We start from the raw sequence: 18126 nt of genomic DNA on the forward strand, positions 1-18126 counted from the left end.
CCCTTCAGTGTGAAATACTGCTTCCTTAAATGCACAAGGGCAGAAACGAAATCAGAATGCTTGTGTGTAGGCAGTGTGTGGAAGGACAGGAATGGTTCTGTGGAGCTCTTTGCTGGAGCTCTCTCATGGCTGTCACATCTTCAGATGTAGTTCAGCTTGCTGGATATCACTACCTCATTAAAGAAAGCTCCTCCAAAGCTCAGTTTGTTGGGTAGAGCATGGAGGTTTAGGTAATTTCACTGAAAATGTTATCAGTTGGCTAAAACCTACCTACATTGTGGCTGGGAGCCCACGGTGGGGGGATGAGGTGGGAGCTGCAGGCAGAGCAGGCAGGGTATGGTTCAGAGCTTTTCTCTGCAGCATCTTTCGGAGCTTGCTTGCACTGACTTCCTCTTAAGATAAAATTGCTCATAATGGAAGAAAAATCAGACTTGTTATGTCTGTGCTAGGACCTGAGTTACTTTGGGAGGTGTTGTTCTATCTCCAGAGACAGGGTGTGTGGGTGCTGTCCTGGGTGGGTTTACCATGAATGGAGCATTATGCTGTGCTCCAAACTTCTCCCTCCCTGGCCTTCCTCTTTGACCTCTTCTTTTCCTGTACCATTTCGTGTGAGGTGGTGAGAGCCTTGGGCTGCTCTGCATGAGCAAGGATCAGGAGGGGATAGGTGCTAGCCTCAGCCAGCAGCTCTGTGCTTGGAGAGATGGGGGAAGCAACTTGCTGATGCTCACCTTTCACCACGGCTCATAACCCCACTAAACCCTGAGCAGCACAGCCCTTGGGGCTAGGGATTTGGCTGTGTACTCTCTGTTTGTTTTCCCAGGTTTTTCCATGGGCTGCTTTTCCTCTGGAAAGTTTTGGCTGACAAACTTGGAGGAGAGAAGGTGAAGTTGATTAAAATCCCAGAAGTAGTTACAGCTGGATGAAAGCTGTGTGAGCAGCCCTATAGTACATCAGCAGTGCCCACTCCTCTTGCCCAACCTGCTGGAACTGGTTAAAGCTTGGGGAGGGGTAAGGTAGCCCCAGGCACTGCTCCATGCAGGTTGGAGTTTTGGAGTGGAGGGGTGGGCTGGATGGGCTGTGTTGGGGCTGCAGGACCTGAAGGTCAGATGCTGTGATTGTTTTGGGGCAGAAATCGTTATTTACCTTGGAGCCATCACTGTTTGCCATATGGCTGCAACGCTGCAGGGACCAGGAGGATGATCATGCAGAACAGTGGTGGGATGAAGAAGCTTTGCTGTCCAAGTTGTTCTGGGTCAAAGCCTGCTGCTGCCCTGCTCACCCCATCCCAGAGCAAACCTCGTGGATGGAGCCAGTGAAGCAGATATCCAGGCAGCATCCTGGGGTCCATGGGGCTCTCTGTGTGCTTGGAGAAGGAAGATGGGGGAGGGATTCACTAGAAAAGGAATATTCTTTCCTTCAGGCTATTCAGCATGCCCAGCGTCTGCTGAGCAGCTGTGGTGAAGCTGTGGGTCTGCAGGAAGGAGCAAATGCTGCTGTGTAAATCGCTGCACTCTTGATTTATTTTTCTTCTCCTTGTTGCTGACCTCCAGGGTCCTCCTCCCAGCCCTTCTCTCCCTGTGACTGCAGGCCAGCGTGTCCCCACACAGGACGTGTCCCCCTTCCCACGGCTCTCGCAGAGGGATGCTGAGCTCTGGGGCTGCAGCAGTGGGAGAGGCATGGAAAAGTTTGGGAAGAGCCTGGAAAGGCCTCATTGACACTGTGCAGGGCAGGGGGCAGCGCTCGTCTCGCCGGACCGCAGGTCCGTAGGGAGGCCAAAGCTGATTGCTCAGCTTGTCTTAAATCTGAAATAAATGGGCAATTTGGGGCCCCAGCACGGAGTTCTAGCAAGTTTCTGTGAGACCTGGGCCCTGCCTTGCCCTGGCATTGTGTGCACTGTGCCGCAGGGGAGGGGCATGGGATGGTGTGAGGATGTCCATCCTGCACTGGGTAGAGTGGGGCTGCACTGGACCTGCCCACATCCCTTGAGCTCTAAACTCAACACCCAGCCTTTGCCCTAGAAGGCTAAAGACCAAGAGAGCTTGGCCTGGGCAAGCTGTCAGGGCTTGTTGCTCCTTGGTCCTCAAAGACAAAACCTGTGAGATGAAAAGAAGAAACCAGACATTTTCATGCTTTGACTTGGCATCTCTGTTCCTCGGCCCTTAGGCTGTACCTGCTCTCTGGGGCTGGCAACCCAGAGGGCTGTTAAAGGGGTTATTTTAAGGATGCTTTCCAGAAGCTCTGGGCTTTGTGTGTTGGGGCTGTAGGAAGAGTCTGGTGAGGTGTGACTGTTGGTGCCCTGTTCACTGGCACACAGGGTGAAGGAGGGGTGCTGAGCTTCAGGGGGGGGGTTTGTCTCGACTGGTAGACACAGCAGTACCTGGTGTGTGACCACTCTGCTGCTCACAGGGGTCCCTTGCTGGAGCTGAGGCACTTCATGTGTCATTTGGTTGAAAGTCTTGGCAGCAAATGAGTTACCAGGGCCATAAAAGACCCCAGGAGCAGTGTGGTGGCTTCTTCTCCCAGCCCTTCTCTCCACGTGGGTTGTTTCCTACAATTCCCTCCTCTCACATGGTGGAACTGATTTGTAATGGGGGTTGAACGACTCTGAGTCATCAGGATGTGACTTCTTCAGTTAGAAAGCTTTCCCTTGGTGAGGTTGGAAGCACAACTGGTTTCTCCACTGCTCTTCATCTAAGTTTTCTCTCCAGCCCTTGTCTGATCCCAAACTCTGGAGTCTGTTCTTGGAGCCCTCAGTGATGCTTTTCTCTCAGGACAAAAAACATGACTGATGGTCGATGCCCCAAGAGTGGTCCTAGTGCTGTGGGGATGTGAGGGGACAAGAAGGGGAGACCTGAGCCCTCAGAGACACACTGAAATTGGCAGTGCTGTCTGTTCTTGGCTGCAAGAGGGTGTCAGAAACAAGAGCTGTATCCATCAGAACGGAAAACCTCAAAGCCAGCAGGGCCTGTGACCTTTCTGAGCCTGCAGGCTGCAGAGCGAAGCCGTTGCCCTTATCTGCAGATTGCAGCCTGGGGCGGAAGGCAGCTCTGAGCACCGCAGGCTCTTCTGGTTTTGTGGAGTGATGGGTCTCAGCTGCTTCATCATGGCCATGTTGACACAAAGGTTTTGGAAGCTGGTGGGGAGTGTGGGACCTGGCACATTGCTGCCTCCCCTGCTCAGGTACTCGTGGGGTATCTAGTGGGACCTGCAGTCTAGAGCATCCAGAGTTCTTCAGCCCTTGTAGAAAACGGAGACAAAGCTGGGGGTGACCCTTGGTGTGTTGATCTACTTCCACTGGACCAGAAAATGCCATCTACTGTTACAATGTTAGGTCTATGTATGCTGTAAAGCTAAGTATTATGTGTAACAGAGATAAACAGGTAAAAGTGAACCTCAAAATCAAACCACATACCAGACATTTATGGTAGATTTGAAGAAGTATTTATTCACACCTAAAGCCAAGCCCTGCTTTCTTGGAGGTGATTCTCTCCCTAGGAGCTCCTATGATGATTCCTGATGATCCAGTAAGAGCTTATTCATTTGCAGCTACTAATCTGGGTGTCTCCACTTCCCCAGCAAACAAACTCTGCCTTCCTGGCCCCTGTCATGCATCTGTATACACTCAGTCCTGAATCTGTGTCATGCTGCAGAGGCTGGAGTGGTGATGATGAGATCTGGGAGCAGGTCCTGGCTGCTTTGCTCCATACTTGGTGTGATTGTGGTGCAGGTCTGCCCCTGAAAACCTCTCAGATATTAGTGCTTCTGTATTTATACTGAAGTCCCTCGAGGAGTGTTACAGCTTGACTGGAATTAGGTATTTATCAGGAAGTACATCTTAGCTCTTCTGTGTCTCTGAACTCAACCTTGCCCCATCACCCTGGTGCTGGAAGAGCTGTGCCCTGTCATGGGGAGTGGGATGGTAGGAGTAGCTGTGGCATGGGAGGAAGGAGCTGGATGCCATGCTGGCAGCCTGAGAGCTCTGGTGAAATTACGTAGCATTATTAATTTTTAGAGAGCCTAGGGCCTGTCTTGCTGTTGGGGTGCTGCTGAGTGAAGATGCCCAGCATGAATATTTTGGACCTCAGGTAGAAGCTTGCATTGTGCATCCAGCACCATCAGCAGCTGCACCCAAACCCCAGCTGTCCTTCAGCAGAGTTTGGCTTGCCCCAGCTTGCCCAAGTCCTGCTGCTGCTGGGAGCAGGCAGGACCAGGGCCAGGTGTGTCTTCTTGATGTTTGGGTGTGGACAGGGGAAGAAGCACTTGCTGGGGAGAACCTTTTCCAGGAGAGGACCATGCTCAGATTGTGGGCTATCATGCACCTGTTCCCTTGCTCAGCTGGTTTTTGATGCCTCTAGGTATAGAAGGAAGAACTTGGAAATATTACTGCAGCTTCTGTCATGTCGTGATGGAGCCATCACAGGCAGACCTCGTGTTACAGCTTCACTTGGCCAGCATGGTAGTTAATTTGCTGCAGACACTTCTGTGTTCAGTAGGAAGAGAGGTGTTGCTCCAAACGGCTGATTAGGCCATCAGCTCCAGATCTGCCACCCCACCTTTCCCATTTCTCTCTGCAGCACACAGGCAGCTTGAATCCATCCAGCCCCTCATCTAACCTCCTCCTTGAGCTACAGGATGTCCTGTGAGATTAGTGAGCCCTTGAATAAGAGCTTTCAGAGCTTGATGGAGGCTGAGCAGACCCCAGAGGGCTCCTGTGCTGGGGGAAGAGCTTGCTGCCAAGTTGTAGGAGGAATTCCCACGTTCCTGTTCCTTCCCAGTGGCTGCCAAACACTCGTCCTGTGCGCGAAAGCTGACGTGTATGGTTTGATTTAACCTTTGCTCAAAGAAGTGCCTAACAGAGATCTTTTACTTTTGGTTTCTGGGTGTAAATTCACAATTGGGTGATAGTTTTGTATGCACAACACGTTTCTGTGGTGGGGAAAGCTGGAGGAGAGACAGAGAGAGGCTTCACTTGGATGAAGTCCTTTATAGCAGGAACTGGGAGCCTGCAGAGAGGTTACCCTTCCTTCCTGCTCTACCCAAGCCAGGCTTTAGGTGCCAGCCAGACAAAACAGAAGAAACAAAAAGGCAGTCCCATGGGATGTGGGATTTCTCATGCCTGCAGTGGCTGCAGGTCCTGCCTAGACCTTTCCCTGCTGACAGCAAGTGCGTCTGACTCCATAAGTGGGGGGATGGTAGAGTTTGAGGGAGGGGAAGTGCTCTTGAGCATTGCTTTGTTTCGTGCCTGCAGCAGAAGGCACAGCTATGACTGTGGTTTTCTGCCTTGGACCCTCTTTGTATTCTCTGGTTTGTCTTCTATAGAATGAGCCCTGGTGATGCCAGTGGTTCACACCAATCACATAATCAGCAGCATGCAGCTCTGTCAAAGTGGTGTGTGAACCATAGCAAGGTTACCTCTGTGGCTTAAGTATGGGGATGACCTGGTTTGAGGAACTTGAAAAATCATCCAGACCTCAGCTTCAAGCTCCCAAACCTGGACAAGGAAGAAAAGAGAAAATATACAGGTCCTGGGACCACCTCAGTTGATTTTCTGTGGTCATCAGTCATGTCCCACATGTGAGATCAGCAGGAGGGGTGCAGAGCAGGTAGAAACCAAGGAAAGAGAAGCAGAAGTGTCTTAAATCTCACCCTGAGGTTTTTCAACATCACATAGTTCTAACGTGCTAAAGACGCTCCAGCAAATTCCCTCTTGACTTGGACCTCAGTATTTGTTGACCGTTTGTGCTTGCAGAGCCACAGTGGCCTGCAGATGTTGCATGGTGGCTACTCACCACAGTGAGGTGATCCCTGTCTTCAAGCAATTATTGAGTTGCTTCACCTGGAGATGGACAGCCCACCAGTGTCAGTTCCACTCACTGTGAGCAGATGTGCCTATCTTGAACCTATCAGTGAGCTAGGAGAAGTTGCCCTGGTTGAGGTCAGCTGCACGGCAGGGCAGTGCACGGCCTCCAGAAAGCTGGAATGACGTCTCCAACGTGATAGGATTTGGTTCTAATTAAACAGGCGCCTGTGTAGGTGACCTCGGGGTGCTCCTCCCAGCAGGCAGCCTCATAGGGGTGGGGAGAGGCTGTTGATGGAGTGAGGCACTTGGCTGGGGGGGGTTGCTTTGGAGTGGGCTTGCAGGGGGACCCTGGGGAAGCACAATGGAGAGGCTGAACCTTACAAGTGTTTGCTGTTCCTCTATCAGCAACTCACTCCCAGAGCTGAAAAGCCTGTGGGAACAGGAGAGGCAGAGGCAAATCTGAAGTCTTTATTGCTGTGAGCACACAAAAATCAGAGCTTGTGACCCACTGAAGAACAGGAATTGGAGTAACTGTCCCTAAAATAGCAAGCTGCTGATTGTAAGAAGTGCAGCCCATGGCATTGCAACCAGGCTTGGGATGGGGGGGGGGGGGGAGCTTATGACCGGGTCCATAACCTCACAGGCTTTTTTTATTGTGGTTGTTTTTTCCTATCTGTGTAAACCTGTCCTTTCCCATTAGTGCCTGCTCTCAGCACTCCCTGAAATTTACCCAAAAAATCCATCTTGGTGCAATTTAGGATACGCCGCAGCCTGCCCCGAGAACATCTGGTATCTGCGCATCGGGCGGTATTAATCACTGCCTGAGCGCGGCCAAGTGCGAAACGGCAGAGCCCAAACACCTCCCCCCTGCAAGTGAAGCTTCTTTCCATCTTCCAGCAAGAGAATTCACCCAGCAGCCCGGGCAGGCGGTGATCTGGCAGGAACCACCGCTGTGTGGGATGAAGAACGCCCTTCAGTGGGCCAAGTAACCGTGTGCTCCCCTGACTTCTTGAAATCCCCGTGGCGTTGGAAGCTATTTTCTAGTCGTCCTCGTCTTCTGAATCCACAGCCGTTCCGGCTGCGTCTGCAACTGCTCTCTCTCCTCCCCCCCACTCCTCGCCGTCCCTCTGCATTTTGTGCTGAGGCTATTATTGTTCTGGGTGTAAATGCTGCTCCCTGTTTCCAGGAAGGTAAACACCCCTCCCTTGCCCTGCTTTGCTGTAGAGATACCAAAGCGCTTCGCAAAGCAGGGGGAGATGTTGTTTCTGGTTTGCAGATGGAGGAGCAGCCCTGCGGAGGCTGCTGAGAAGAGCGTGTGAATCTGCTCCTCACAGGGTGCTTGTGCTTTTGCTTCGGGACACTCGGTGGCTTCTTTCAGTGTTGGGCAACCAGCAGACAGGACTGGCACGGGGAATGTTTTCATTCCCCTTTTCCTCGGGTGACCGCGCACCAGACAGTGGGCAAAGCCCCATCGCCGCCGTGCTGTTCACATTGCCCCCAAAGGAGAGCCTGGCTCGAATTTGTCCCAAGTCCTCCATTTTGTGGCTGAGCTTAAAAATCCCCCAAACAGCAACAACAGAAAGAAAGAAAGACAGGGGAAAGAAACCCAACCCCAAAACTACATCTCGAGTGCCCCCAGCGCCTTAACCGCCGAGACTGCCGCGCTTTCAGGGAAGGCAGCCCCAGTGCGGCTGCATGGGAGGGTCGGGGAGGAGGGGAGAGAACTTTTGTGTGGTGCCTTTGATGTTGGAAGCGTCTACCCGCGTTACCCGGGGAGAAACTCGAGTGCTTTTCATGTCTGGTAGTGAGGGAGGCAGAGAGCCAGGAGGGATTTACTTTGCGAGACCTTTACGGCGGGAACTGAGCACAACTTGTCAGAAGCTGGGGGAAGTCGCTGGGGCAGCAGCTGCGATAGGTGCTGAAGCATCCTTGGCTCTTGCAGACGTGGGGCAGCTTTGGCCTCCTCGGAATCCTCGGCTGAGTAAGTCGCTGCGTGAGCTCTCCCCAGCCTCGGGGAATGAAAAGCGATGGCGAGGGCTGTGCCGGGATCTCCAGAGCCCTACCAGGGAGGAGTTATGTGGAGCAGGGAAGCTGGAGCCCTGGCCACACAGTGAGCACAAGGGAGGTTGAAGGGTAAGAAAGGCAAAAACAGAGCAGTGGCTTAGCAAGGGGGAAATATCCCAGGACATAATGCAGGCATTGGGGCAGGGGCACCTTTGTCAGGGCCTGTGCTAAGGGAGAAGGCAGAGCTCAGCTCTGCTGCCCCTTGGATTCACCCTGGGAAGGGATATGCTGGAGCAGCTAGAGCAGGCAGGGAGCAGGAGAGGTGAGTCACAGCTGCTAGGTCCTGGGGCTGAAACGAGGTGGCAGCGTGATCCCCAGTGTGATCCAGGCAATGGGCAGTCCCTGAGACGTCAGCTGCCAGCAGGCTGGGACCCTGCTGCCTTACAGTGAAAATGGACCCTGGTTGCTGGTGATGCCAGGCAAGAGTTAGACTGGTGCCTGTGAAAGGGTCCAAACTGCCTTTGGGAGCCCTGCCCCAAGCCCAGAGTGGTTGCATCTGCGTGGGCAGTGGGAAGAGGCTGCTGCAGTTTTGCCTGCCTGGCTGGGTGGCCTTTGCTGGCTGCCCTCTTGCTTTCCTTCCCCTGGAAAGCACGTCTCTGTAGCATCGTGGGGTGCACGTCTGACGACGTAAGGGAGGGCTGACAGCCCGTGCTCATGTCCTTGTTTCCTGCTCTGGAAGCTGGTTATGAACTCATAGGGAAGGAACCTCCTGGTGTTTGATGGCTCCTTGTCATGATGAGCAGTGGGGGCAACCCCTCTCCTGAGTATCCCTGTGGGTGCTGGTGGGTGATGCAGGGACCAGGCCAGCGGGGACTGGAGAGAATCCTTCTCTCCCCAAACCTTTTCTGTAGCTCTTCATGCCCATGTGGGAGGTGTTCCTCAAAAGCAGCCTCCTGCTGTCCACTTCACCCATGCACACACTGCATCCCCCAAATCTGAGTCATAGTCTGTGCCCAGGGTGTGTGTCCCTGCCTGTGTCTCAGAGGGGTGTCCGCAGGCTGTTCTGGAGGCACCCTGAGCTCTGGGGACACTCTGCACCCCCAAAAACACGGGTGATGAAAATGAGAATGCCCAGATGCTTGCCAGGGCTGGTCTGAACCTTTCCAGGGTGGACAGATGTTGAGGCTCTTGCCCTTGAGGTCAGGGGTGTGCTTGACACTCGCTGCCCTCAGCATCGCCGCGGGTGCCCACGCGTGGGACAGCCCCGGAGGAGCGAGCCTCGCTTCCTCCGCCCCGAGAGCCTCTCCTCGGCTTTTCTCTTTAATTGGTTCTTTTGAACCGGCCCCGGCCAACCCCCTCCCTCCACCCACCCCCCCACGCCGCCGCCTCCGGCCCCGGCCCCACGCGGGAGCTGCGGCAGCGCGGGTGAGTGCGGGGCTGGGGCTGGGGGGGGACGGGGCTGAGGGTTCCCGGGGGGGCTGCAGGGGCCTTTCCTCGGCGGGAGGAGGAGGAGGAGAAGAAGCGGCGGCCGACCGGGCTAGGGCTGAGACTCCAGGAGCAGCAGGGGCTCTATGGGGCCGCCAGCTGGGTCTCGCTGCGCTCTCTGTCCCAGTCCTGGTCCCGGTTCTGGTCCTGTGTGTGGGAGCTACATGCGGGCGCGGCCAGCCCCTGCGAGTTTCAGCCGGGCCAGCTGGGAAGATGAATTTTTCCTTCCTCTATTTTGTTCCCCTTTTTTCCCTCTGTCCTATTACTTTTTAAATCTACTTACCCCCCTTTCTTCTCCTTCTCTTCCCCCCCTTCGTCTCCTTTCCCCCCCCTCCTTTCTTCTCCTTTTCTTCCCCCTTTCTTCTCCTTTTCTTCCCCCTTTCTTCTCCTTTCCCTCCTTTCTTCTCCTTGTCTTTCCCTCCTTTCTTCTCCTTGTCTTTCCCTCCTTTCTTCTTCTTTTCTTTCCCTTGTCTCCTTTTTGCACACTGATGATGGAAGATTTGAAACTTGTATAAGTGACACGGTGGGAACTCTCTGGACTTGTGAAGTGCAGTTTTCTTTCTTCTGTGCCTGAGTGCAGCAGAGGCTGGGGGATGTTGGTCACGGTAGCCCAGGCTGTGTGTGGGGTGTGCCTGCAGGAATCTTTCATTTGCTATAAGGGTCAATGGAAAAAAAACCCAGATATCCCTATTTTCCTGATTGGAATTTTAGGGGAATGCTGTTGTTTTTTTGAGGTATGCTTTGGAGCCATGCACAGCAGGAAAAAGTGATGCCTGTGGAGGCAGAAGGCAAGCAAGTTTTGATAAAAATATTTACCTTAGTGCTCTTCTTAGGTGCTATAATTCACTGGATTGCATTTTCATTCACATAAAGTCATGCCCCTCACTCCAAGAAGAACAGCGAGGTGCTGGAGGGCGTCCAGAGAAGGGCAGCAAAGCTGGTGAAAGGTCTAGACACAAGTCTTGTGAGGAGCAGCTGAGGGAACTGGGGTTGTTTGGCTTGGAGGAAAGGAGGCTCAGGGCAGACCTCATTGGTCTCTGCAACTCCCTGAAAGGAGCTTGGAGCCAGGTGGGGGTCAGTCTCTGCTCCCAAGGAACAAGTGATAGGACAAGTGTAAGTGGTTTTAAATTTTACCAGGAGAGGTTTAGGTTGGACATTAGGAACAATTTCTTCCTCAAAAGGGTTGGCAAGCCCTGGAATGGGCTGTCCAGGGCAGTGCTGGAGTTGCCATCCCTGGAGGGATTTAAAAGCCCTGTAGATGTGGTACTGAGGGACACTGCTTAGTGGTTAACTTGGCACTGCTGGGTTGATGGTTGGACTCAATGATCTTAAGGATCTTTTACAGCCTAAATGATTCTTTCGTGCTATGATTTTTCCCTTGTGTCCCCATGACCTGCTGTCACCTGGCACCTTTATGCCCGTTGGAGTCAGCTGGGACTGGGTCGTCTGCTCCTGCCTGTGCTGTGACCTGCTGGTCCTGCCTGCAGGCAGCCTCTGCACCGGAAAGCCTTCATGCCAGATTTCAGACCAGGCTTTTTATATCCATCCCTGGTGTGACCACACTTCATTCAGGAAAGAAGCATCCGGGATGGATCTGGGCTGACGTATTTGGGGCCCAGACTATCTCTGGCTCTGTGAGGGCAGATGAGGGCCAGGGGAGCAGCTGGACTCTAAAAGGGCCAACATTGCTTCCCCATGCTGCAGCTTGGAGCATACACTGAGCTGTTTATAATAGGGTTTCTCAGAGATTTCATAGTTTAGGGTCAAAGGGCGCTGACAGCATTGTATCTGCCCTTCCATAAATCACAGGTCATTCCATCTCTTCCTTAAACCCTTCTTTGGAGCTACAGATGTCAAGCCCTCCATGAGCTGAGCAGACACACACCCTGCGTGGTGTGCTGGGCTCGCTCCCACTGCTTTCAAGAGTGAGCTTGCGTGAACACAGAGACCAGAGGAGCACAGGAACATCCTACTATTGCAGCAGGCAAGTTTTGGGTTAAATATCCCTTGTGTTAAGCAGGTTGCTTAATTTCACTGAGTTCTGACTGCTTCGGATGGTGAATGTGGCAGATGGAGCAGAGCAGCTGTGTAGTTGCAGGGTGGGAAGGGATTTAAACCACTGTTGGAGATGTGCTGGGTGAGTGTCCTGGGTTCCCTGGTGCTAACAACTCTTGGCTGGTTTGGCTGAATTCTTCCGTGAGATAGGTGGGCCTGGGGAGGTGATGGGAGATTTGCATGTGCAGGCAATGCTTGATTGAGCTTTGTTTTTGAGGTAAGTGATGGCCCAGACACCACCCTGTTCGAAACAAAAGAGTTACAATTGCATGTGAAACCCTAAATGCCATTGCCCCATCCCGGTGTGATTCCAGATTGCAGGATGCAGTACAGCTGCCTAGGGTGTATGTGCCCTGCCACAGCCCTACTGCATGGATATCCTCAGTGCACATAAGGACATGTCAGGATAGAAAAAAACACGTTTGGAGCACATGGAAGACTTGGTAGTCCTGGGAGATGTGACTTCCACGTTGAGACCAAAATGCTGGTGGGGCTTGTGGGTAGCTCAGTGGTGGTGTACTGAATGTGTTTGACCTCACAGCTGTTGAGGACATGCATTCTTGCTAGTATATACTGGCTATGGCTCAAGGTATGCAGAGGTCTAATGGCTTGGTGGCTAATAACGTGTCAGTGGTGGTTCCTGGACACCTCTCCGTGGGGAATCCAGACTTCCCCTCTCTGAGCACGGTGGAATTTTTATAGCCTGTGGTTTTAAATGCTGTGATTTCCGTATGGTTGTGATGCTGCATCAGCCCATGTGCCCGAGTGGCAACTGGGAGATGAAGGCAAAGACAGTTCAGCTGCATCCACAGTGGGTGTGAGCAATGTCTGCTTCCCAGAAGCATCCCTGGCTTTGTTCCTCATGTCCCTGTCCTTGCAGGGAAAAGGCACAGCTCTGTCGTTAACATCTTGAAGCTCTCTGGCTTGTGCTGGCTCATCCTCATCGTCTCAATGCACGGTCCCCAAAATGCTGGCTGGTGTCAGGATGCTCATGGGTCCCTCCCTGTACATCGTCATTGCTATTGGTGATTGCTACAGTGGGGTGCAGCCAAGCATCACCCCGTGGAAACTGGGCCCAGATGCTTTCTCCAGTCCCTGATCAATCACATGGCAACAGATGCTGAGGTCTGGCTGCTCTGGGGGTGCTTCATGGCAGACTGAAGTGTTTGTCCCCCTGCCATGTCCTGCTGCAGGGACTCTGCCTGGATCCAGCCACTTCTACCCACCTCTCTCTTTTCACAACTTTGTGGAAAAGTGATTTCTCTCCCCATTTCCTGGCTCCCTCTCAAATTGGGTTAACACCTGCCTTGGATGAAAAACTGGAGGGGCCTCATCAAGCCATGCTGTAAAAGCCACATTTTCCTTGGGAATCGGATTAAGGCCCCTTCTCCTGTGCCAGGTGGATGCGGGTGACATGAAGTCTCTCTTTGTCCTGGGCTGTACTTCTGGCCCAGCTGCAGTGTGTTAACCCTTTCTCACTCCACACAGTCCTGATGATGAATGACTCTTTGCTAAGCAACAGGAACCTTTTGCAGGGGCCCTGTGGACTGTGTTTTAGCCCTGCATAGCTGTGGGCTGAAGCCTTGGTGCTTGAGTAGGGCACCATACTGGCATGTATGTGGGACAGGGACCTGCCTTTTATGCTGCTTTCTGCTGCCTTTGGCATATGTTATCTCTCATTACCCTAGGTAAACTGGTGGAAGGAGAGATATGCTCTAGTCCTGCACTGTGCCGTGGACCTCTCTCCATCCCAGAGCAGCCTCACGCTGCCTGAGTGGCACAGAGGAATGTAAGTGGAAAAGGGAGGGGACAAAAGTCAGAGTGAGCGCAGAGGCCAAGCCAGCTGGCAAGAATGGGAGAGCTGCTTGTGTGCTCCTTGGAGAGCAATGACCGTGTCTGTGGTGCTTGCTGTGGCACCAGTGCCCAGCTGGAGACTAGTGCCCAGCCAGGCGCTGGCACTGGGCTGAGGGCAGGAGCATGCTTTTGTCAGGAGAGCTGGAGGACTTCATTACCAGCCAGCAGCAGGGTGGCTGAAGGCACAAAGCGCCCATGCAGCTCCAGGGAAGCTCTCATCTCCCTTGCCCAGAATCTGAGGAGACAGCTTGTTTGATATTGATGCAAAAGCCAAATGGCAGCAATCTGTCCCGTTCTGGTGGCCCAGGAGATCTGGCAGAGGCACCCATCACTGGCTCCCTGCAGCGCAGATCCTGTGCTGTTATCCCAGTGGCTCCAGATAAGAGCAGAGCAGGGATTTCCTCATGGGGGTCCTGGACCATGTCAAAGTGACTCCAGGAGGAGCTCGCTGTATCTCCTCACAGCAGCTGGCTCGCAGACCACAGGTCTGAGTTCTCCCCATGCCCTTCTGCTCTGCCCCAGGGCTGATGGAGAGATGCCATCATCTCCCAGATCTGACCTCAGGAGCAGATGGGGATCGAGCAGGACTCAAGCTGGGAGCTGTGGGGAAGGAAAGCATTTCCCTCCCCACCACCTCCTCCTCCCCCCATCCTGCTGACCTTTCCCCATCAAAATACAAAGCTCTATTCTTTGTAGAAAAGCACCTCCGTCAGAGGGGACAGCTGGGCTGCAAGGGGCTTGCTGGGGATGGGTTGCTATTAATTAAGCTGCAGGAGACAGTCCAGCAGCTTGAATGGAGTTTTCCTTCTTTTCAAGGTTAGGGTGCCCTAAATTCTTTATTCTTTACATCCAAAGGTTTAAAAGGGGGAGCACACAAAGGACAGAAAGGCCCTTTGTGCACAGCTTGTGCAGGAGTGTATCCATTGCGCTGCTGGTGTGAGCATGCAAGTGCAGATGCTCTGCAGGGACCCTTCAGTGCCCACTCTGCAGCTTGATTTGTAGTGGGTGGGTGCTTTGACCCCCAGGGATGATACTGCCTGGGCAGCACTGGAGCATCCCCTTGCCACTGCCTGAGTATTTCACCATCTGCAGAGGAGCTGCCAGTCTGGGCTGAAATAGAGTTTTTAAAGTACTTGTGCAATTTGCTTGAGCTGCAGAGTGACTGAAATCGGTTTATTTTACCAAAGTCGTCTGTCCCCTGCTGCTGAGACCATTTTGACTGTGCTGCTGGGGATGAGAGAAACAGGAGGCAGTGCTGGACCTCTGCAAGATGCTCCTTGGTGTGTCAGACCCGTGGAGGCTCCATCTGCCCACCCCTCTCTACAGGGCAGCACGCAGAGCTTGGTGGGACAGGCTCTGTGAATGCTGTCAGGGTGATGGCCAGTGAGTTTTGCTCTACATTTTTTAGGTTAATTTGTCCTCTCTATAGTTAGGCTGTGAGTATCTGGGGAGTAGAGGAGGAGGAGGGATGAGGATTGCTGCTACAGCAAAGGCAGCAGCTGAAGGAATAAGGTGTGTTTCTTTGCCAGGGCTGAACGGTGCCATCTGCAGAGCTGTCCTGGTGACTCTTGAGCTGCAGTGTTCTGGTGCCAAGTCAGACTGGTCCTTGCTGAGCAGAACCTGTGCTGGGAGCTGTAGTGTGGGGGGAGTTGCCTGTAAGATGCTGATTGTGCTTCACATCTGTCTGAGCTGGCAGGTCGGTGGCTGAACCCCTGCAGGAGTTGGGGGGTATTGGAAGTTTTTCCTGGTCTTTTCCAAACAGTTGTGATCCCGAGTGGCTTTCTAGCAAAGCCCATTCCCTTCCTGAGAGTGACAGGTTGCTCAAGGCCAACTGCCTCCTGCCTTCCCCACTCAAGTGAGCAGATGCTGCAGATCCTCTGCAGAAGAAAAGTGCCAGAGGAAGGGAGGCTGCTGCAGGGGCACTGCTGGGATGCCACACCGGGAAGTGAAGCACAGGCTCCCTGGGGAGTGGTTGTCGTGCTGGGAAGTGAGGCACAGCCTCTCCTGGGGGCGGATGACTCACACCAAGGACACGCTGCCAGTTGCGTGTGCTGGTTGATGGCAGCATGTCGAATAATTCCTTCCTTCCCTCCTGGAGAATGGGAATGGGCTGGAGGTGCCCCCAGTTCTCAGTGCAGTGGGAATGGGAACAGCCCTGGTGGTGCCATATTTAACATGGCTTCAGAAAAAGGGCCATGGTTCAGTGATGCTGACTGGCCAGGACGTGGAGAGGCCTGCTGTGGCTGCTCCAGTGCTGACTCAAGATGTCCTTGCTCTGCATGATGGAGCCTGAAGGGCCCCAGAGATGCTTCTGTCAGTGCCTGCATCCCGTGGTACCTGCTGCTCCGCTACTGTCTAAAGAGGTTTAAGCCACCACATAACTCCTTTTATGAAGGAATCTGGTTGTGATACCTGCAGAGATGTCTCTTGACATTGGCTGCTTAGAGAAGCCCAAGAGAAGCCTAGAGCCAGGTAGCTTGAAGAGAAAATAAACAGCATCATGTGTAGACTGGAGAGTGCAGTACAGTCAGAAGGGAAGAAGGGTCCTTCTGTAGGTCTTAACACTGCAAGCTGTCTGGAGATTTAAGGAGGGACCATAGTGGGTACCTGCCAGAGCCCTTCCTGGGTGATAACACCTGCAGACCTGCAGCCAGGCTCTGAGAAAAGGTTTGGGATGGTTTTAGATGTTCCTGGCAATGGTGAATCCTTTCTGCTTCTACTGGAAGTGGTGATGTCTCTTCCAGGGCTTAATTAAATTTTCACCTCATGACCAGCAAGCCCATGTCTTTTCTTGGTCATGCTACACTTCCACTGAGTTTGCTGGATGTGCTTTTCATTCTGCTATTGATCTGAGGTATAAATACAGCTGGCAGGGATTTCCAGCTGTCCATTGAGGTCTTGCAGGTGGTCAGCATTGGTGCACTAATAAAAGGAGAAAACCTGATTCTCTAAGCCTAACAGTGCACTTTAATTGGGAGTTGGTGTGGCACAGTACAAACTGGAAATGCCCCTTCAGCATTGCTGTGACAAGCTGTCTCCTGGTACTCCCTGTGCTCAAGAGATCTGCTGTTTTCTTAGAGCTGGGGCAGCTTGGGATGAAGGATGTTTGTCGGCTGCCTGTGCAGGTCTCCCCCACAGGCTGGTTAGTTCCTGGTGAAGCTGCGTTTGTTTGCAGTGCTTGGTTATTCCGCAGCACTGGGGATCTGTGATTGGAGTTGGCCAAGGGCAGAACAGTTGCCTGGTGGAGTGCTGTAGTGCTGCTGGGTAGAGCACAGCTGATGTGGCTAGGAGCAGCTCTGCTGTTGAGCAGTTTTCTGGTGGAAGGACAAGTGCTTGGGATTTCCCCCCTAAACTCAGGTACTAATGAAAGTACCACTGGTGATGTGCTCCTGCTGCTGCTTCCCAGCCTTTCCTGAGTGTCACTGCTGGATCACCAGTGGACCACTGTCCTCACTGAGCTCTGCCACCCCTGTGCTAGCGTGGGGGGTCATCCCACTGCCCCCGTGCAATGTGACCATGACACGGGACCTGCAGGTGGGAACCTTCTGGTTATTTTGGGTTTAGTTGCAAGACCAAGAAATGGACCTGTATCCAGTCCAGACCCTTTGGTATGACTTGAAGCAGCAAGAGGTCCTCGCTAGAGTTGCTCCTCACTAGAGTTGCTCCTCACTCTCATTGTTATTTTTGTTTAAGAGAAGAGCACTGACTTTGTGATTTTAAACTCTGAGTAGGGGATTATGGATCCCGTTCTTGGCGCTGCAGTACGTTTTCTGTGTGACCCCCTGGGCAAGTAATTTAATCCTTCTCTGATCATCTGCACTGTCGGGGTAAGGCTGCTTCCTCCTCTGCTGGGCTGTTGGTGGTCCTTGCCTGTTTGCAGAGCAAGCTTCTTGAAGCCAGAAATGAGCAGTGAAAGGAAGGAGTACAGCAGGACCTCACTCTCCTTCCAGGAACGGAGAGCTGCTCAGCAGAAAACAAATTCCCCTCTGTGACTGCCTTTGTGCAACAGCAGCCCCAAACCCACCTGAGAGCCTTCAGGAGGACAAATATGGTTACGACAAGCCTGATGAATTTGTTTGCTTTGAGGCCAGGGGTGCCACTCCTTCTGAGCTGCATGCTCCCCCACCTCAGGTTTGTTTCTAGGAAGGATGACACGGAGTTAAAATATTTTCTACCAATTAATCTGAAAACCAACTTGTGGACAGTGTGAGCTACCATCCTGCTCCTGTGAACTCCCATCCTGGCTCCAGACATCTGTGCCAGAGCTTCAGTGACCAAGAGGGGGGAACTTTTCTACTGTTTTTTGTTTAGCCCTCATAAGAAGACTAAAATAATCTGTGGTTTTAGTGTGGAGGAAAATAACACTGAGGAGAATAGTTATTGGTTCATGTGACCCAGCACCCTGTACTCACCCTTCTGCTACCTGTCTGGGTTTAGGTGAGCAAACCTCATTGCTGGATGGGATTAGTACCTGCACAACCTTACAGATTTGGTTAATGAGGGTGGATTGAATCTGCAAGGCCCATGTGCACCTAAGATCACTGAATCTCAGAGAGCGTTGGGTTGGAAGGGACCTTAAAATCAGAATCAGAGTCCACAGAATCATTGAGGTTGGGAAAGACCTTCAAGATCATCGAGTCTACCACTAACCTGCGCTGCCAAGCTCAGCACCCAAACCATATCCCCAAGCACTAACATCTACACAGCTTTGAAACACCTCCAGGGATGGGAACTTTGCCACTTCCCTGGGCAGCCTGTTCTAGATCATCTAGTTCAGGACCTCTGCTGTGGGCAGGGCAACCCTCCACTAGACCAGGTTGCTCAAAGCACCATCTCAAGTTACCCCACCTTGAATACCTGCCAAGGATGGGGCCTCCACAGGATCCCCTCTCATTCCCCACACAAGCAGAGCACCTGAGTGAGCACTC

The 18126-nt window shown here is 52.8% G+C and overlaps 1 protein-coding gene across 6 annotated transcripts in view; it reads left to right on the top strand.

Annotated features, from left to right (window-relative positions):
- SEPTIN9 (septin 9) overlaps positions 1 to 18126 on the top strand; it is a 145684-nt gene that overhangs the window by 98427 nt on the left and 29131 nt on the right. The window contains exon 1 of one of the 6 annotated variants that reach the window (XM_064150898.1): positions 9186 to 9229. The exons of 4 other annotated variants lie outside the window; for them this stretch is intronic. The gene's annotated coding sequence lies outside the window, so the exon portion shown is untranslated. Of the gene's footprint in view, positions 1 to 9185; positions 9230 to 11171; positions 11274 to 18126 lie in introns of those variants that run through there. One more of the 6 variants, XM_064150899.1, reaches the window with a different exon arrangement.

Source organism: Pogoniulus pusillus, chromosome 11 (genome assembly GCF_015220805.1).
Source record: "Pogoniulus pusillus isolate bPogPus1 chromosome 11, bPogPus1.pri, whole genome shotgun sequence".
Classification (NCBI taxonomy): Eukaryota; Metazoa; Chordata; class Aves; order Piciformes; family Lybiidae; genus Pogoniulus; species Pogoniulus pusillus.